This window comes from Armigeres subalbatus, chromosome 1 (assembly GCF_024139115.2).
Source record: "Armigeres subalbatus isolate Guangzhou_Male chromosome 1, GZ_Asu_2, whole genome shotgun sequence".
Lineage (NCBI taxonomy): Eukaryota > Metazoa > Arthropoda > Insecta > Diptera > Culicidae > Armigeres > Armigeres subalbatus.
The window spans coordinates 100,461,791-100,483,535 of record NC_085139.1 but is presented as its reverse complement, the minus strand read 5'-3'; the positions used below and the strand labels follow the sequence as shown (position 1 = coordinate 100,483,535).

General features: G+C 41.5%; 1 protein-coding gene across 7 annotated transcripts in view; it reads left to right on the top strand.

The window, feature by feature from the left end:
- Nucleotides 1-21,745, top strand: part of LOC134203588 (protein phosphatase PP2A 55 kDa regulatory subunit) — a 183,137-nt gene that overhangs the window by 61,086 nt on the left and 100,306 nt on the right. The window contains exon 1 of one of the 7 annotated variants that reach the window (XM_062678488.1): nt 19,039-19,164. The exons of 1 other annotated variant lie outside the window; for it this stretch is intronic. The gene's annotated coding sequence lies outside the window, so the exon portion shown is untranslated. 5 more of the 7 variants (XM_062678482.1, XM_062678471.1, XM_062678509.1 and 2 more) reach the window with 5 other exon arrangements.

The following is a 21,745-nucleotide window of genomic DNA, read 5'->3' as shown; positions in this document are numbered from 1 at the left end:
CAAGAAACTCCCACGGTCAACCAGTTGCTTTTGAAAGAGTTAATTTCCGGCCCTTATCAGGGCCAAGAGAGTTGTTTATAATTTTCGCAATTGGTTGGCATTCATCACTGGTTCGTCGGTCGCTGCATTAAGGCAGTTTGCATCCCGCTGGTTTCATTGGGGAACCAGCACACGTCGCACACCCCAGAGCACCCAGTTTCAGTTTCACAGTCCACTGCAACATGACGCAACAGATGGAGATAGAAAATGTATGCCATCAAAGCAAACGGTTCTTCTGAGAGCCACTGATACTTACTAAAGAGTTTAATATTAAAGCTTTCAATACCTTTCGCTTTAAAAATAGTACTTTTGTGCCAAATTCAATCTTCTAGAGATAAAATGTTATACGCAAGTAGCAGATTTTCAAGATTTTCATGGCCAATTAACAATATCCCAAATCGGAATGCTATGAATCGATTTTGACGTAGGACTTACGTCTTTCTTTACTATACTGGGTGTCATTTAGATTTTTGGAAATCAAGAGCGTTACGCTGGAAGGGAAGATTTTGAACGCTACTAGCGTCTTTATTAACGATGAGCTATTGGAAATTTCAATTCTTGTCAAAGCCAGTAAAAATTGTATATGTAACCAATCCCGTGCATTCCTAACACGGACATCAGAATGCGGTATGTCATGGGCCTTCGGGTCTACCGGAAGATTTTCTTTGTGTATAAAAGAAGCAGTGCCTACCGTGTGCGAAGTCATAACAATTTGTGACAGCAGCGCGTACTGATGTGCTTTTTTGCTCGCGCATTTTTCGTTCGTTCGTTCGTTCGCTGTTTACCTTCACAGCGACAGCATGCAGTCACCATCAGTAGAACTGCCGGTGGGTCTGCGAATATGCATGAAAGAAGTGGGCGCATTTTTGTTATTCTGTGCTTGATGATGGTCGGATGCAGTGGTGTCGGTTGCTATGGATGCAATCGCCCATCGCATCGCTCGGAGTTTGGTTTGGTTTCATAATCCACATGATCCCGGAATGGGTACGAGTCATGTCATATGTCATATATTAAGTTGTGCTTGGTACTAAAAGACACGTACATTAAAACATGGTTCAAAAAATCAACTACACTGATGAAAATAAAATTTGATTAAAATAATTACTTTCATTTATTTGCAGAAGGCATTAGCAATCAAAGATGCACAATCAGCAATAGTGTTAATATCGCATCCGTAATTTCGCTGTATTATAGTAAATCTTTAAAAACAATTCCGCGAAAAATAATTTCCAGAAGAATATTTAAATAAAGTTTATCTTATTCTTTGTTTTCCATGTTCTGAGAAATTGTATTATTAAATTTGCCGTAGACTCGGAGTTTGGAATCAAAACATTAAATAATTTTTTCGTTGATGTATTATCAGTACCTCCTCTATTTTAGTAGGGTTACTGCTCGTTGACTTGTTCTTATTATTGTGATTTTCAGCAGTAAGCACGCATGTTAGCAAAGAGAAGCAACGAAATTGGTGCTGTATTTCTTTGTTTGGAAAACGGGATAGTTCCCCCAAAATAGCACATTTTGTCCAAGTTTGAAAATTTTATAAATATAATATTTAAATTTCAAATACTATCATCAATAAGAAATCTATGAGTGCCCTACATTCGCTTGAGTAAATAAGGGCTTAAAAGTTAGAAACAAAGCAATTCTAATTATGTATTTAATTAGGGGGAATGACAGCTTTGGCAGGTTTTGTTCTTTTATTGTCAGGGGGGTTTTTTGACTGATTATGCTCAAATTTGGCCTAAACATTCTTTGCATATCAAAGAATATTGAGGCCAAATTTCTTAAAATTTGGTCGACAAAAACCCCCCTGACAATAATAGAACAAAACCTGCCAAAGCCGTCTTTCCCCCTATTAGTTTTATTTCCAGAAGTTTTGAATAAACAAATTGCTAATATTTCTACATAGCATGGAAGTTGTCGTTTCCAATATCAATACTATAATCAAACTCCATGGATCCAAAAATTAGAAGTTAAATGTAAATACGCTACGTTTATGAATACAAGTCCTACGTCTACTCGCGGTTATGTTGAAAACATTACCCATTGCTCGTTTTTTTTACTCAGAACGCTGCTATGCAGACTCTACTAATTTAAATAAAATTGACTATTTAGTATATGGCTCTAACGTGTATCCAGAGGAATGGCTATCTGTAGCACCTATTTTGAACGCAAGAATATTCGAAAGGGCACCTGGAGACACCAAAATGACGATACCTGGTTGGCTACAGAGTTGATACACACATGCCTGGCGTATTGTAGAGCTACATAATAATCGGTCTTGGGCGATGTTCCTCCAGTTTCCCCGAACGTTAAGGGTCCCTACTCCCCAGGTTCGATTCCACCGCGTACAGCCAGCGGCTTCTATCCGGTTCTCTGTTGAATATTATTTTCGCTATTCTTTCTTTCGACATTCGCACTAAGTGACCAGCACACTGAAGTCTACCGTGTTTTACACGATTCACACGTATTTTCTTCTCTGTACACTTAATACAGAATTAAAAGACTTCCCTATTCAATTTACTTCCACTATAATCACTCTGTATCAACAGATACGTATTTCATTTTCTACTCGAAAACTTCTTCAGTAGTTTATTATCGTTAACAAAACGCTGAAGAAACTTTCAAGTGGAAAACGAAATACTTATCTGTTTATATACAACTTCATTATAATAGAAGTAAATGGAATAGTTTCACTGCCGCCTACTGAGAAGTTTATTTATCATGACTAAAGATTCGCAAACTCGACTGAAATCGACTACCAAATTTTGAAACGACCATTAAATATGCATTGTCTGTTGAGTGAGAGCTCTTGAGTATTTCATATGGTCTCCCCATTCGCCAGCGCCCAGTGGAGAAGCGCCACAATCAGTAGGGTAAAATGCCCAATAGTGGACCCCTAGTAGCAGAATTTTGCTCTTCCTGCCATAAGGCGTACAAATTTTCAACTTTGGGGGTCCATAATAGGAAATTGCTTCCCTATAGTCAACACTTCATTTGATTTTCATGTCCCGTTTCGGGACGTTCTTCTTCCCTATTATGGACCCCCAAAATATTCCTATAATGGACACTCTCGTGTTCGTTTTTTATAGAATTGTAGAAAATCATCTAATTTTAGTTTTCATAGCATTTCCAATGCATGTAATCAAATCACAGGACTGTAAGGTAGGGTCTCTCGATATAATTTCATAGCAAAATGTTGACATTGTGCAGTAATAATGCAAAAATGGCTGGAGGGTCCACTATTAGGCACTTAACCCTATAATCCAAAATTCAGCCTCTCCATACCAACACTCATACAATGACCAGCGCACTGAGGGTCTGCCGTATTTTATACGATTCACAATATTTTCTTCTTTGTAAACTTGATACAGCTCATGATTTATGTGTCTGCACCACACATCATTTTCCAGTTTCCTTCTGAGTATTGTACGCAGCACTTTTCGCTCGAAAACCTCAAAAGCTCTTCGGTCCGCCTCTTTTAAAACCAATGTTTTGTATAGAGCAAATTTCGTTTCCGTCTACATGTTGCGGGACCTAAGCTGGTTACGTAATCCGTAAAAGCCCCTATTCGCAGCAGCAATACGTCTTTTCACATCACTGGAAACGTCATTGTCACATGTCACAAGCGTTCCAAGGTAAACAAATTCTTCAACAACTTCAAACACATCCCCATCAAGCACTACCTCAGCACCAATACCACTAGGTCTTCCCCTATCTCTACCTGTCACCATGTACTTTGTCTTGGTAGAGTTAATAGTTAAGCCTATCCTCGTCGTCTCCCTCTCCAGTGGGACAAAAGCCTCCACTACTGCTCTGCGATAGATTTCAATGAGGTAATTTCGTCCGCAAAGCCCAGGAGCATATGCGACCGTGTGATGATAGGGCCGTTCCTCTGCACGCCAGCGCCCTCGAGTGCAGTGTTGAACAATAAATTTGAAGGTAAATCACCCTGCTTCAATCCATTTAAGGTCACAAACGAGGTTGACACTTCGTCTGCAATACGAATACTTAATTTTGAGTCATCCAGCTTGCACGTATCAGTCTAATAAGTTTAGCCGGAAAACCATGCTCGGACATTATCTGCCACAGCTCATTTTTTTCACTGAATCGTACACTGCTTTGTTTGGTGAGTCTGCAAGCTGTACTCCCGGAATTTATCAAGGATCGACCGCAGGTTAAAAATGTGATCCATCGTTAATCGAACTTACGAAAACCTGCCTGGTACGACGAAGGACTCCTCAAGCGGTCTCAGTCTGTTAAACAGGATACGCAACAGGTTTTTGTACGCCGAGTTCAGAAGGGTGGTCCCTCTGTAATTGGCACACTCTAGTATGTGCCCTTTCTTATAGATTTGGCATACGAGGCCATCCAACCAGCCGGCAGGCAGTTCTGCATCCTCCCATATTTTCTGAATAATGTAGTGGATTGATTGATGCAGCTGCTCACTTCCGTGTTTGAGAAGCTCGACTGGGATCTCGTTCTTCCCAGCAGCTTTACTGTTTTTCTGCACGTTTAGAGCCTTTTTAACCTCGTCCAGCCTTGGTTGTTCCACAGCTTGACCATCGCCGACTATGTCCATCCTGCTCCTCAATACACCTTTATTTTCTACGTTCAACAATTTTGTTTCATTACTTTCACACGACCAGCGCAAAAGTTGTTGATATTTTCAACAACTTTCAGTCGCAACTAAGTTTTTGATTACACATTCACACGACTAAAGTTAAGTAGTAATGAAGTTTTTAATAACAGTCTCTCAACATGTTGACCAACATTAACAACGAAACAAAACATATACAAAAACGAATAAAAAATGCATGCATGAAATGATGAATACTATTTTGATAAAATTAAAAAGACACAAACCAAATACAAACTTTAAACTTGTTTTGAAGCCTCGCATTAAATGCGACTCATGGTTCATCGGCGAATTTTTCATTTTACTTCTCTCAAATTCATGCGCCATTGATTGAAGAAAAAAGAACTATGCCAAATTCATATAATTAAGGAATTTATCTGTAAACAAATTCTCGAATCTGCTAAATAACAATATGGCGAGTTCTCGATAAACAACAAAGTCGATCAAAAACGTTCGTTGCTTTGATCCTGAAATTCCGTTCAAAATGCGTGTTTTACCTATATTCCCATCCAGTGGCGTAGCCAGAAAATTGATCTGAAGGAGAGGGGAGTCCCCTGAAAAAAAAAATCGAAAAAAAATTTCTTCTAAAAATCTTGTCTCTGGGGGGGTTATGCTCCTAACCACCCCCGTGGCTACGCCACTGTTCCCATCATTAAGACGTATGTTCTAACTAAACAAATGTCAAAAAGGAACATGTTATCACAGAGAACAGACGTTGAAGCTGCACTCGCCATGTTGTGATAACATTTTACTGTTCATTTTGAAATTACTTTGGAATGTCGCCGTTATTCCGTGCATAATCAGCGCTAGTGTCACCAAAAAATGCCACTGTGCGCTAGTGTCGTTATGCATGCAAGAGCATACCAGCGCCATCGTGTTGTCAAAATGAGATTATGTGTTGCAATGTCGACGTCGATGGCGTTGAGGTTCGTTGCGTTTGTTTACACATGTTTTGCAAGAAATTTTGTTCGAGCCTCCATGTCTGTTCTCTGTGATGTTATGGCCATATTTGTAATAGCATCCTTTATGTTGAGCGAATCTAAAACAAAACATCTTGAAAACCCAATCAAATGTCAAAAACCAACATGTTATCAGCAAGTCGGAAGATTGTAGTACAAAACATCTCCAATGATAAAATTTCTGTATGTTTAGCAAAAATATTTTCATAACTTTCTTCGAACATAACATGTTTTCTATTTCCTTTTCCCGACCTTTAATCAAACATGATTCTTAGGTCTTCGCTAATAATGATGTTTTCGGTGTTACTTGGGTCTTGTCTGTCAGCAAATTCCTCTCTCGGTCATTGCACATCGCGGGTACTGGCGCAGTCTTACGCCGCGCGCCATTGACATTTGCTTAGAACCTCCGCATATCGTTTCTATCCATGTTTTCCTGCGCTTCAGCTATCACACTCTCTTAATGTTGCCTTTTTCTTCTGCGGTGGATTCGTTTCTTTTCTGCCCTTGTTCCACTGTACCGCTCTCTGTTGGAACGGGTATGAGCCAATAGCATTCGACTCCTAGCAACATTTTTCTTGTCCGTTACCCGCTGGCACTCCTAATCAAACTAACCATTTCGTTGTCGTCCCTGTGCAGTGCCTAACACTAACTGCGCTGTTGTAGTCACAGCTTCGTGGATGTTTTCCCACAATCTGTTGACGATGACAGATCCAGTGGTATCTCCTATCGCTTCTGGTGGTACTGTTCTGCAACTTCTTCAACTGACAACCGTTGGATATTGAAACGTAAATTCGTGACCCTGGAAAGTCGCCCCCAAATCTTTGCAACTACAAGGTCCGACATCCGAGTAAATTTTCCGACCTCTGAAGGACCTTACATCTATAACATCCGAAAAATGTCGTCCGTCGATTAGCACGTGGTCCATCTGTGAGCAAGTGTCTCCACTCGGATGTTGCCAGCGCCAGGTGTGTTTGCGGATATTCTTACGTGCGAGGTAGGTACTGCTGATTGCTATCCCTCTGACAGCAGCAAAAGTTACTAGTCGCAGACTATTATCGTTGGGAGCGGAATGAAGGCTTTCCGTACCAATGACAGGGCGATAGAAACTTTCTTTTCCGATCTGCGCATTTGTATCCCCGATGACAATCTATACATCGTGTGTTAGGCACTCTTCGTAGGCCTTATCAAGGCTCTCATAGAACTCATCCTTCGCATCATCAGGATTATCGTTCGTTGGGGAATAGATGCTGATCAGGCTATAGTTGAAGAATTTGTCCTTCATTCTCAACACGCAAATGCGGTCGCTTATCGGCTTCCACCGGATAACACGCTTCATCTGCTCCCCGATCACCATGAAGCCAACTCCTCGTTCTGCTCTGTCACCGCCGTTATAGTAGATTCATTCATTTATTTAGCCACATCTAAACAGATAACACTGAATGAACAATTTGACGCCACAATCACATAACATAAGTGGATCTTCGAACAAAATCCCCATCAAAAAGTTGACCCCCTTTCGGTGGGCCAAAACTGTTATAACGAGCGTAGGGAGCATCGTTCTGTCATTCTCAAGTGTAAACAAATACCATATGATCAGAAAATTAGAACACTTTAGTGCTGTCCAATGAGCAGCTCGAAGTTGTTCCCGTCCTGCTCGTTCTTTTCTGCAAAGAATGGGCATAAGCAGGACAGGGAGAAACTTCGAGCTACTTCAAGCTCTCATTGGACAGCACTTTTGTTTCAAAGAGTACAAAGGTCAGGATAGACGACCGATGTGTGGAAAAAATCACAATGGACAAGATATAAAATCAATATCGACATTTTCTTTATGTAAAACAGCTAATTTCAGGCAATTTTATCAAAATACCTTTTTTCTACCGATTACTAATATCGAAAATTAAATGATCCTAAAACCGGTTCAATAATTTTGTGTATAAATTAAAGAAAATTGAAGTTTTTTCAAAAAGTGTATACAAGTTTATATAAACTCTTTATGTTTTAAGATGTTGAAATGTCTGTTTAAAACTGTCCCTTAAGACCTTAAAACCTTAAGATGTCGTTTAAAATTGTTCTACATTAGAAACTAATCTGTAAATATGCAGTTTTCGGTATTTTCAAAAGGATGGCGAGGGATACACCAATCCCAACAAACAATTTTAGCTGAATAAGCTACTTTCTTAGCTGAAGAAGTTTGTTTTTGATGGAATAAGCTTTTCATCAGCTTTCAATGTTTGTTGGGATGTTGGTTTACAAGTTGCAAAAATGAGTTGCGAAATGAAATGAGAAACAAAATCAAACAGTTTTCAAAATTAAAGTTTTGTTATTGTCTAGACGACATTCTTGTTAATACTTTTATTCCGTATAGACTGCAATGTTGAATATATCAAGCATAATTTTTCATAACGACGTATGTAACAAAAGTAAACAAAACGAGGTTTTTAATACAACGTGACAATCACACGCGGCTTTATATAATACGCATCGATTTTATTCATTTCAGATCTTAAAATTCTTTAATTCAATCTTTTTACGAATCGACGTATGTAAAAATTTCTATTTTTGAAGTCTCACTGTTACATACGTCGCTTTAACATATGGGAACTAAGAGCGACCTATGTAACAAAAAAAGCAAAACAAAACAAAACTGCAGTTGCGTCAATCGTGCACTATGGAAAACCGACCAATATACACCGATGTACGTGCAGCATACCGGTGTATGTATAATTTTATCGTTTTTCACAGTGAATTTGAATGAACTGAACTTTGATGTGAAGCACGCTTATTACGTGTCATGTAATGATGCATGCCAGGGGAAAAAAGTATCGAAAAAAGATTTAGTTTTAAAACAGTTTTAGAAAAAGTTTTGCCAACTTTCTGCAAAGGATTTCTCGAATCCTCATAATTGTTACATACGTCGTTATGAAAAATTATGCTTGATATGTATATCCTCTAACCTAAATCATTAACCAAGTAGACGGCAGGACGGCGTCGCGAGGTGTTTTTAGTTTGGAATAATAATGAACTATTAACGATGTTTCTGATCATTGTTGATAAATTGCTGCTTATCTCGCATTACCTATAACATATTTTGAAAATTGAAAAGCCGTTTCAACACTAATTTATTTAATACGCTTTAACTTAGCATTAGGTTAATTTGAATAACATAAACATTGCTTGATAATATTCTGGTAATAACGTTTCCAAATTTGTACCGATAAGGGGAAATATTGATGTTCCGTGCGGTTAGCCGTGCGGTAAGACGCGCGGCTACAAAGCAAGACCATGCTGAGGGTGGCTGGGTTCGATTCCCGGTGCCGGTCTAGGCAATTTTCGGATTGGAAATTGTCTCGACTTCCCTGGGCATAAAATTATCATCGTGTTAGCCTCATGATATACGAATGCAGAAAGGGTAACTTGGCTTAGAAACCTCGCAGTTAGTAACTGTGGAAGTGCTTAATGAACACTAAGCTGCGAGGCGGCTTTGTCCTAGTGTGGGGATGTAATGCCAATAAGAAGAAGAAGAAGATTTATTGTTCAAAGAGCAAAACACTGATATTGTGATCCAATATTGTAATACTTCATTCAAAAGTTTGGTGTTACTGTAGTATGATAAATCGAAGAATCATGTTCAAAATATTTCATAGTTAATTACAGAGTTTCAAAAGATTAATCGTATAATTATGTATTTGATCAATTTTATAATAATCATTGTATTTTATAATGTTTGTGACTGACGTTCATGAGTCGATATTGAAAGGAACAGTCGATTCATGGAAATATCGAGATGTGGAATAGAAAATGCTTGGAAAGCTCTTTGCAGGGACCATCACAGTTACCCAGAAAATATTGTTTTCCTATGGTATCCTTTGCTTCCATGAGCTGACATCGAGTCAGAGAACATCTATGTTAACTATTTGATCCAACGAAGTTCGATTATTTTATTTGACATTTTTCGCATATCGCATGGTAATTCAGAAAGAAAGATTTTAGCTCAACAACAGAGATTTTTTTTTACTATTTGCATCTTCTTCTTCTTCTTCTGTGTCTAGTGGTCTTGGTAGTCATATTGTTACCGCTTCTGCCTCATACGGCATGTCGTCAGCGCCGTAGCGTGGGGCTGGCCGGGTTGGCCCCCGCCAAGGGCGCCAGCCCTCAGGGGGCGCCGGAATCAAGAATTACAGTATGAGAAACAGAACAGTTTTATTCGTTACATGGACAAATAATAACAAACCGACCACAAAGTCCAAAGGTCTATGGCGGAGATATTTCAAGAAATCTAATCTTTCTTCTATCTCAAATATACAAGTCGAATGATTTGGTCTTAACTTAACATTTCGGTTTCTTTGATCCTTTCGGAACCGGTTACAAGGGGCTAAGAAAAAATCTAGTTAGTCCATATTCAAAAAGTCTAGTCTAGTTTTATTCAAAAAGATTGTTATTATTTTCGGGCACAATTACTGCCATAAGTGTGTAAAAGACTTTTTGCGCTAATGACTTATATCGGGTAGGGGTAAGGGTAAGAATGGTGTAGATTTAAGACAAATTTGTTCATTTCATTCAGAAAAACTTCATTTAGTCTGAAAAATTATCATCATGGCCGCATTTGACCTGGCGGAATTACGATAAGCAGTGATAATGTTTTTTTTTTCTTCCTAAACAATGGAGGGGGAATCTGCTCAACAGACATCCTGGGTTGACCAGGAAGTGCTGGGTTAGGGGCCACCTCCAATGAGGGAGGCAGGGCTGCATCCCCGACCAGCTAAACCGTTTCCATTGCCGCCAAGCCCATCGTCCCTTCGGTACAACCAGAAAGTAATGCTTCAAAGGGGGCCAGTGCATGACGCACCCTCGAGGTTAGCTGCGTGTCCTTGCAGCATCGAACATCGTGACTCGCTTTTTAGAAGAACACCATGGTATCGTGCCAGCGCATTGCCGGTTTTCCAGGTGGCCTTTACCACGCCCTATGTCCTCGGAAGGTGGGCAGGGTCGACTTCGCGTCTGCTTCCCTCTGCACGACTGGTATCAAGAATGATGATGCCGCGTGCACCCCAAATTGACCTTTCTGCGATAGGGCCTATTCGCCAGCACACAGAGGGACTTGCCGACGCGAGGCCTACGCCTGCCCCAGCCTTGACGAGGACCCCTTTCCGTCCTCGGGCTCGGAACTCGCCCGGTTGACCGACGCCGCGAAAGCGACGATACCATGTTGTTCTTCGCGCGGCCACTTGTTCGATAAAAGGATCGAGTTCGACCACAGAGCATGACCACCGGTATGACCCATGAAGCCGACTCCGATCCCTTGGACCCCCTCTTATTTGCGCCTGAACTAGCCATCCTTGAGTCCACGCGCCACCTTCTGTGTAGCTCCGAGACGATTTGGGCGATAGCCGATAAAACGGCGTTCCAGCCAACTTCGTCTTTACACATCCTCCGAACTAGGTTGTCCGGGGTAGTGTCCAGACCACATGTGGCAAGCATGTGGTCACGCATTGCGCGAAAACGTGAGCACACGAACAACACGTGTTCCGCCGTTTCCTCTAAACCTGCGCACACCAAACACTCGGGCGAAGCCGAGCAAGCCAGCTGCCTTACCTGCACTTTGATTTTGCACCACGCTTAAACGCCGGGCACATCAGGCCCCCATGGGTGCTTGCTGTTCACAGGTTTGCTGGAACCAATTAAACAATCAGGAGGGTTCGTGCAGCATTGTGCCTTATGTCCCTCAATCCGCAGCGTCGGCAGAGATTGCTTCTGTCAGGGCCTTTGCAGTCCCATTGCTTGTGCCCCGGTTCCAGGCACTTGAAGCAAACTTCGGGTTGCTCGTATATGCGCACAGGGCATACCGACCATTCCACCTTGACGCTCCCTAACTTGACTACCTTGGAGGCGTCCGCTGCAGATAGCCGAACCAATGCTACCTGCGTCCCTGCCGGACCTTTCCGTAGCCGAACGGCTGCGGTGGGCGTCTCCACTTCACACTGTCGCCGCAGTGCCGTGACGAGCTCTTCGACTTCAGTGATCTCGTCCAGGTCTTTAACCCTTAGATTCACCTCCGTAGTGAGTGCCCTCACCTTGACCGTCCTCCTCCGTCAACTTCTTGTAGGCGGCGCCCTTTTGCGAGACGCCCCGCTTCAGCTCGAGTATCATCTCGCCCATCCGGGTACGTCTTATTCGACGTACGTCGGCGCCGAGTTCGCCGAGCTTGACGTCACTCCTCATCGCCTTCAAAACATCCGAGTACTTAGCCTCGTCCGCCGTGATGACTAGGGCATCGCCCCTGGAGCGATTGGCGCCTACCCTAGACTTCTTGCTACCCTCATTCGCCTGGGCCTTCTTTTCAGCCCTTGACGTCTTCGGTTTCCTCTTGTTCTTGACCAGGGTCCAGGAGACGTCATTCCCCTCTATTTCCCTGGTCTGGTGCGGCTGAGAACTTTCAGCCTGCCGTAACCCCTTACCACCGTCTTGCCTGAGTGGACGGACCTTTCCAGGTCCTTCCTCCCCCGGTTTTGGAGGTACCTGACCGGGGTTTAGCTTCCCAGCCCCACTACCCTTGTTCGGGGTAGTAACCCTCCGCGTTTTGGAGCGGCCCCCAGGGAGCTCATCCCCTGGAGACTGTCTCCCCCGTTTTTGTGTCAGCTCCGTTGGAGTAGTCACCCCGACGTACCCGCAAATACTTGAGCCTCAGTCTGGGTAGACTTTGGCACCACCGTCTTAGCTGGCATGCCTTCGGTCGACTCGACCTTGCCCGAGTCCGCGAATCCTTGGGCCTTAGTCTGGGTAGACCTCGACTCCACCGATTTCACGGGTTTACACTTGGCCGTCCCGACCGCCCTCTCCAGCTTGGCGTCCAGCATCGACTTTCGAAGTTTCTGCAAGCTCCTCTTGAGGTCCTTGCTGATATTATGCTTCGATGACGCAAAGTCGATGATGGCGTCCAGCTGTTCCGTCGCCACCTCGAAGGCCGAAAGCCCATCGCGTTTGCGGTTCATCGCCTTCACAAGCCATGGGCCGTCAATAACCCCTTCCGGCGTTTTTATAGCCGAGAGGAAGGTTGAGTGACCCACGCTGGCGCTGCGCACTGAGCTGCCGACTATTGCCTCTGGCCTCCTAGGCGGAGACCTGAACAACCCACCTCTTGCGAAGGGGTTGTCGCCTACACTACTACCACTAATTGAAGAATTGACTTGGTTTTCCATTTTGGTCCCACGAGTTGCTCGGGAAAAGAGGTCCACCACGCCAGAGCCCAGCATGACGCGGTAAGGGACAATTACTGTGGAGGGTGCCCAGGTACCCCACAGGCTCCGTTAAAGGCCTAGCTTATTATTTCACCCCCCTGGCCATGCATCCCCTCGGCACGGGTCGCTTGACGCCTTGGGATTAGGGGTTAGGGACGATGGTCCCGGTCTAACTCGCAGTGGCCATGGGGAGGGGTCGTCAAGCCCTTGGACAAAGTCCCTGCTGCCCTTGCAGTGATAATGTGCCTTGCTTCAATGACTACTTTGGTTATCATTTCTCTATGCTCTCGTATATTAGCAAAATTTATCCGCAATACATACAACATGTGCCAAGCCATGTTTTATTAAATGCATTTATAGCCTCATTTCACCACATGGCCCTCCTGCTTCCGATTTCGATTCCAACCACTTCAAAGTTGGATTTTATTAACCCTACCTCCAAACCACTGACAAACCCATTCTTACTTGCAAGTGCTTCAGTTCCTTCCATTAAGAGCTAGAAGCAGTCATTTGGACACTATAAGCTGTGAGTAAATAACTTTCAGCTAATTTAATGATCTTTCAGCTTGGATGTTGCAACAGATTCCATACGAGGATCCAGAAATTCCCACGACTCTGTCAAGTTCCTAACAAATCTTACCATGTTTTGCAAATTAGTGTAAAAGCTCACAACATTTAAAAACTTTCCAGGGACATATCGCCTAATATACTGCTTGTTATATGAAGCATCTTCAATCCACTAAACTTTTTAATCTTACTGTTCTACAAGATGAGCCAACATAGTGAAGAAAATCACATTAATAAAAATTTATAAAACTTTAATCTGGGATTCGAAATGTTATTGGATTGTGAAATATTGCATATTTTTCCTTAGTAAGAGAGGGGCGCAAAAAAAAAATCGCCAAGGGCACCGGGAGTCCACGCTACGGCTCTGCATGTCGTTTCCATTTATATCCTATATCTCCATCTTGATATTATAGCAGTAATTGCTAGAACTATAAATAAACAAAAAGACAGTTCTCTTCATCAAATTTAAAATCCATCAATTGCTGTCTTCTGCCACTTTATCAACTCGTTAACGTTAACGAGCCTGTGCTACTCGAACCTTATACAAAAATGTCAATAAATTCCGCATAAACTCGTGGCAAGTGCAATGTATATTCGGCTTGCAATGGTTGACTATTTAGAGTTGCATTACTGCTTACTTTTCTGATTCACAGTGACCGGTTCACGGTGACATCAAGATCAAGGAATGAAGAAAATCCATCCAGCCGTTTTCGAGTTATGCGGATACGATTTAATTTTTATTATTTAGAGATATTATTTACATCAACATCAGCACTTTAAACCACCAATTTAGAAGAATTGGGTTACAAAACTGTAAAACAATAAGAAAATTATTAAGCCTTTTTTGTGGAATGTCTTTACCTGTCACAAGACGAGTTTAGTACTATTCAATTTTATTCCATTACGTTGTAATCTAAACGGAATAGTACTAATCTCGTCTTATGACAGGTGTAAAACCATAATAAAAATAGAATGATTCTGGCTGCACAACGACCGATCACCAAATAAATAAATTAATAAAAACATGTTAAGCGGAGAGCTGAACCATTTTAGAATTGACAAACAAATGCTATTAGGTATATATGTAGGATAGCCCTTAGTTCAAGTAATCAAACAACTAAAAATGGTTTAAAAGTTTTCCACTAGGCAAAATTTTTATCTAATTTTGGTGTCAATAATAATCAGGTAAACAATAAAAATCGCATGACCCCTTGCTAGTTCAATACTGTTATACCATATCTTTTGATCTTTTGTTATACCATATCTTAATACCATATCTGTTATACCAAGTCGTTTTGCACCTGGTCTGCTCATCTCGCTTGCTGCGCTCCATGCCGTCTTGTACCTGCCGGATCGGAAGCGAACACCATCGTTGCAGAGTTGCTGTCCAGCATTATTACAACATGCCCTGCCCATCGTACCCTTCCGGCTTTAGCCAACTTCTGGATGCTGAGTTCGTCATAGAGCTGGGCAAGCTCGTGCTTCATCCTTCGCCGCCACACACCGTCTTCTTGCACACCGCAAATATGGTCTTAAGGGGTCCTAAGCACCCGTCTCTCGAATACTCCGAGTGCTTGCAAGTCCTCCTCGAGCATTGTCCATGTTTCATGTCCGTAGAGGACAACCGGTCTTATTAGCGTCTTGTACATGACACATTTGGTGCGGTGGCGAATCTTTTTTGACCGCAGTTTCCTCTGGAGCCCGTAGTAGGCCCGACTTCCACAGATGATGCGCCTTCGTATTTCACGACTATCATTGTTATCAGCCGTTAGCAAGGATCCGAGGTTCGGTTCCGCCCACAAGCATTAGAAATACTAGAATAAGAGATCGGCGAAGACGCCATCTTGTTTCCAATCGAACCGTCAAAAGCGATTCAATTCGACTTGTTTACTTTTGCTTCCATAAGAAGCAAGCAAAAGTGCAAGTGTTGCCAGTATAATTTAAACGATATCATGCATTTTCATACGTTGCCATTTCGTCAGTTTTTCACTCCGCCGGTCTCTGGTTATAGGGTTGCTAACAAGCATGTACTTTGTCTTTGACGCATTCACCACCAGTCCAACTTTTGTTGCTTCACGTTTCAGGCGGGTGAACAATTCAAATGTTCCTTGTAGTGCTGCTTCCACCTTTTGATCACCACACGTTCGTCCTTCAAGATGCTCCCATCCTTATTCCGGCACATTTCGGCTCGCGGCACGAAGCCTTTGCGGTAGATGTGGTACTTGAATGAAGTATTTGCGATGGGATCCACCGCTCTGAATTCACGTTCTCCAGTTTTGAGCCACCGTATTTCCTGGATTGCTGCCACACTCACACCGACCTTCTGCAGCTCACGAGCCAGGAGCCCAACACGTGCGGGTTCATTCAAAGTTCTCACGTTCCAAGATCCGACTTTCCAATCGTTGTCCTTTATTCGTTGCTGGGTCTGTTGCCGTTGAATCAATCCGTTTGCTCTACTTTTGCCTTTCTTGGTAACTGTAGAATCTTTGGTAGGCTACCTTACCAGGGTTGCGCTACCTACATCACGTTGAAGGGGCTGCCTTCTCGATGCTGACACGATGCAACATGGTGTGCACAGTTTAGTTTAGAGTCCCTCGCTGGCACTCGGACGATGCTCAAACGTCCCTTCTACCCCCCCCCCCCCCCAACAAGGAGAAAAGACGCTGTTGTGAGCCGATCCTGACATGAAGAACAGACGCTCAGTAAGATTTGCACCTCCGGAGAGGAGCAAACCCCCCCTTCCCTGTCAGCATACGACCATAGTTCCCACTGGGGTTGGTTACCCGATCTCCCCTAAGGTTGCTCGTATCCCGGTCAGCACCACGAGGAGGTAGGGATAGGAGTTGCTGTGTAAGAGGATAAAGACCCCGAGATGGGGTCTATTTTATTCCTTCAGGTACGCGAATCTACCACAACAATATATAACAATGTTTTCATGATTTATTATCACAAAAATGGCTTGACAGCTTTTCAAAACCACGTGTTAGAAGTAGGATATATTTATTAAATGCTTTAGCGTCGAGTAGAACGGACGGTTTTATGTTGAAAATTGTTGAAATAACCATAAGACAATTGTAGAATCTCGATAGATTAGTCAATTTTGTGGGTTTTAAGATTTACTAAAATTTTAATATCTCAGCCCCGTTACAGATTTTTTTCAATCTGTTTTCTCTAAAACTTCCGTTATAAAAAATACTTTTCGAATACAGTATCCCCCCGCTTATCCGGACCTTGCTAGTCCGATGACTCAACACCCATTCAAACACATTATGCTGTCAGTTTTCAAACTTGTGCTGTGATTTTGTTTTGTTTCGTTTGTTTGGATTTGACAGTCGGATTAATGAGAGAAACCCCGACAGTCCGGCTATACATTTGTCGGGGTGTACTGTAATACTGAATAAAGCATGAGAAAAAAATTCACTAAAACAAGGCGATTTTCTGCGAAAATCATCGAAAAAAATGCATTTTTATGATATTTAAATGGTTGTAGATGACATATTATTGCATAATACCAACCAAATTACCATGTAGGATATTCATTATGGTCCCCAGAAGAATAAAAATATATTTAACGATTGAAAAAGTAATTATAATGTGGCGAATATAGGCAGTATGTGACAAATAATAAACTGTTTTTTTAGAATTATTCTTGGTTTTCTACAGAAATGCTCCAGATGCGAAAACCTTTCATCTATAAGGCTTGAGCATCATAACTTTTCGAACATAGTGTTTTTTGGGACACAGGAACAGGCAATATAAACCCAAAATAATGTTAAGCCTAATCTAATCTAATCACTTGTCATGCAATGCAATCCAGTTTTCCGCGAGCGGTAATGGCCGCCAGCATGCCTGCGGGTTAGTCTCTGGTTTGACGTTTCTGGAGGTCAACTGCACCCACCATTCGAGCATTTTGATCAATGTGGCATATAAGAAGGCTTGAATTCACTGAATCAGCACCTTTGTATATGCCACATTGGTCAGAATGCTCAGGCAAGGGTGCAGTTGACCTCCACAGACGTCAAATCAGAGACTAACCCGCAGGCAAGCTGGCGGCCATTACCGCTCGCGGAAAACTGGATAGGGGAACTGTCCTGTTTTCCATCTCACTGAACATATATTCATCTTATCGTAAAAAAAGTAAAAGGTTGTATCAGAGACACGACCGCAAAATTAGCGTAGAATTACGTATTTGAGTGCAGCGACTTAACAGTAATTATAGGTTTCTTGCCTTTAATCATTTTTCAAATTTGATTATTAACACTTATCAATTCACGCGCCTAACTGTGTATAACAAGTTTTCAACAGTGCTGGCGAAATTCAATTTTCCATAGTTTAGCGCCTTCATTCAATTGTTTTCAATAGTTGTTGAAAATCTTAGAGTTTGTCTATCGATTGAAACAAAGATCTTAAAAATCGGTTGGAGGATGGCTGAGTTATTAGCCCATACTTCATGACCACTTTTCGTGACGGTCTCAAATTTGATTCTGCAGAATGACCCCTCTCTGTTTTCCCGAAGGACGTTTTCTACGTCAAAAGTCAAGAATCATTGAAAATCCGTTTTCTTCTGTTGGCACTCTAACATTACGTTACCATAACCAGGCTTGTAAAATGTCATCTGCAGGTCGTTTGACTAATTTGCTCATAACTTTCTTTAGAAGCAAAATTTCTTCCATAATTTTGAATGTACTCATAACGCTTGAGTAGGGTTATATTTTTGTCCAAGGGTACATTGCTCTAAGTATAACATCAAAGGCTGGAGAGTGAAAACTCTCCAAAATGTCACGTGTCATTTGACATAATGTCAAGTCATAATGGCCCCAGATTACATATTTACAGCAAAGTCTCGTTAGACAAAGTTGTAGGCCCATTTAACCGCTATAAGTTCGTCATACAACATGAATTGATAGCTACCTTCTGAAACAAGTTCTGGGAAAATTATACAAACGAATGCAAATGACATTTTACAACACTGACCATAACCAATAAATAAACGCTTGATTCTTTTATTCTCAACCCACTGTGCATAGCCGCTGAAGTTCTCTCCTGTACCACCTTTCACGTGGTGGCAGCGCTGTCGAATCCATTTTTCCGTGTGTTGCGTGACCATCAGATGTCGACGACGCGACGTCGTCGATCGTCATCTGATAAACGCACTGAGAAAAGTTCGTGTGATATTTATCAATTACATTTTGTGTTATTAAAGGTTTTTAATAATTCAATGATATCAATAATTTTCGAAATCTTAAAAATTGTCACATAAATATCAACAGTAAACATCGCGTAATATATGCATGTGAAGTGCTAGTGGATGACATAAAACATTCTGGTGCTAATACCTATATAGTTTGTGATGATTATTTATAATGATGGAATTATATAAAAACACACTATATACTAAATATGCCTAAATGGCCTTTTTGTAAATATTTTTTAAACTTTCGGAATTTAAAACAATCACTACTGGCACTCCTTCTGATTGTTCCCGACTGTGTGTACGCACCCACACATCAATCGACCACTCACCCGAAGCGAACGAGAAACGAGAGAGGAACATCAGTGCGGGCAAACGTTTACGCGCGGCGGGTCGGGAAGTAGTAGATGAAGTTGCAGCAGTCGTCAGGCAAAAATTGCGGTAATTACCGTGTTTGTCGTTGTCGTCGTCGTCGCCGCAGTCGATTTGTCTCGGTTGAGATTTTGTCTTTTTAGTGGATTTAGCGAAGAGAAGGTGGTCCAATAATATTGCTTTTGCGTGGTAATTCCAATCAGAGTTATAATTTCTGATGCTGGTGCGGTCAGATAAGGTACCTGTCCAAGGGCGGTTGGTTTTACGGTGAAATAAAAAGACCCAAGTTGGTGGTGGAACGCGGATTGTGATTGATTCTTAAATTTTTTTTTCCAAAAGTGAAAAACTAGCTGAAATTACCTTGAAGAAACTGTCATCGCATCAGACAATCTTGTAGGAAGAAGAACAAGAATTTAATAGATCCGGATTGCTGAATTGCATGTTTGCGGTTCAAGGCTGCTAGTGGAACTTGGTGTTTCGTGGTGTGGTCTCTTGGTCGATTAGTTTCTTAAGACGTAAGGAAAATGTTTCGTGTAGAATGAGAAGTGTAAAAGATACATTTTCGAAAGTGCAGCAACGCGGTGAGAAACTGATATTCTAGGTACTTGTTTTTTTCTCTAGCCAGCAGAAAGGGAAGAAAAGGCTGCGAATTTTAGTGGTTGTTCTTCTTATTGGTTGGCTTCCTTCTAGGTACGGCACATTTCTCAGCAAAAACCATCAGATGTGAACAAACTGTGTCGAACGCCGAAATCTCCATATAGTGAGAAAATAGCATCACGTTTTACATCGTGAGAAGTGAAAGACTTACAGTGCTGCTAGATATATTATTTTTATATTTTGTTTAAGGTGATACTTTCTTCATCGACTTCTAAGAAACTAATATTCTAAAATTAGTTCTGCAGTTTGAGTGAATATTGATGGCAATTCAGGGATTAATTTGCAAAACGACTAATGTGATTTTGTGAACACTCACTGAAACCAACGCCACCGCCTGGTTGGGAAAGACTTCTGCTTCCTACTGTCAGTTTGCGAGGGTGCGTTCTTATAATAATTTTTGAATTTAATTGCAAAATCTTATTAGTTGTAATGGTAATTTGAATTATTGTTACTGCTAAGACAGTCACACAGTTTGTTGTTAATGATGAATGGATAATTTAATTGCGGATGGCACAGTGACAAAGCCGCAGTGATGGAATGCTAAATCACATTAGTTTAACATTTATGTTACGAAGGCTGTTAAAAATAGTTAACTCCCCTTGTGATTGTTATTGCTGCTGTTTCTTATTCAAATACTTGGTGCTGGTATATAATTCCAAAATTATTTAATCGAGCATAGCACATATTTTATACAGTATCTCCTCGCCGACAAATATATGACCGAACTATCAAGACTTTACTCATTAATCCAACTATCAAATCCATACAAATGAACTAAACAAACTGACATCTGTGCACAAATTTGAAGGCTGTAACACAATGTAGTCAAATACGTGTTAATGTTTTGCTAACATAACAACCCTCCACCCCCTCCCATTTTAATCGCCACTTAGTCGTGTGATGAAAGGCGTAGGATTACCATGGAATTTAGAAATATTTCTCAACTCAAATATTGCTCGCGGAAATTCAAAAGCATTTTGCGCGTAAATTCCAGAAATTCAGAAGAAATATGAAAAATCCGATTAAATTCAATACAACTTTCCGAGCTAATTCAACAGTGAGCATTCTGAAAAATTTCTTCGGGATATTTACATGAAATTAGTAGCAGGAATTCAGTTAAATTTCCTGTTGATCAGACTAAAAAAACTTCTCTAGGAGAATTATCCTTGAAAAATTAGAAGAATTTCCTGTGGAGAATCAAATGGATTATTCAAGAAACATCTGAACAATTCGCTCTGGAAAATTTTCACAATTTTGTTTGACCATTATTGTGCATGTGTAACGGTCATTACTGAAGTTCTTCGACAGTTATTGACACTGATATATTGCGTTGAACAATGCAATCCGGTTGTTTCATATAAAAGACTTCATCTGGCTCTGATTGACCATTTAAATATGCTGTCTTGACACTTGACAATGTGATTGCGTGGTAGTTGCTACAATCCAGCTTCTTCTACTTCTTATTGGCATTACGTCCCCACACTGGGACAAAGCCGCCTCGCAGCTTAGTGTTCATTAAGCAATTCCACAGTTATTAACTGCGAGGTTTCTAAGCCAGGTTACCATTTTTGCATTCGTATATCATGAGGCTAACACGATGATACTTTTATGCCCAGAGAAGTCGAGACAATTTCCAATCCGAAAATTGCCTAGACCGGCACCGGGAATCGAACCCAGCCACCCTCAGCATGGTTTTGCTTTGTAGCCGCGCGTCTTACCGCACGGCTAAGGAGGGCCCCAATCTCTTAAATGAGCAAGGAGTAATGAAATGAATAGTTGCCACGAAAAACTGTTATACGTTGTGAAATTATTGAATATTTTTTTAAATCTATTTTTATTAGCGTGACTTTAAACCCAAGGCTACCTCGTCTTGTAAAACAAAAACATCAATTATGGGGAGATCAAATAGTCAAAGCATGTGCTGATTGTTGTCTGCTTGGCCGTGGCTGGTGCTGCGGCTGCCGTGGTTTTGTTTTTCTTTGACTGCATGGAAGAATGAATGATAAAAAGCAATGTTAACCATTTCCGTCCTTGCTTCAGGCTAGAATCTTGACTGGTCGATTACAGTACGAGTATCAGTTGTACT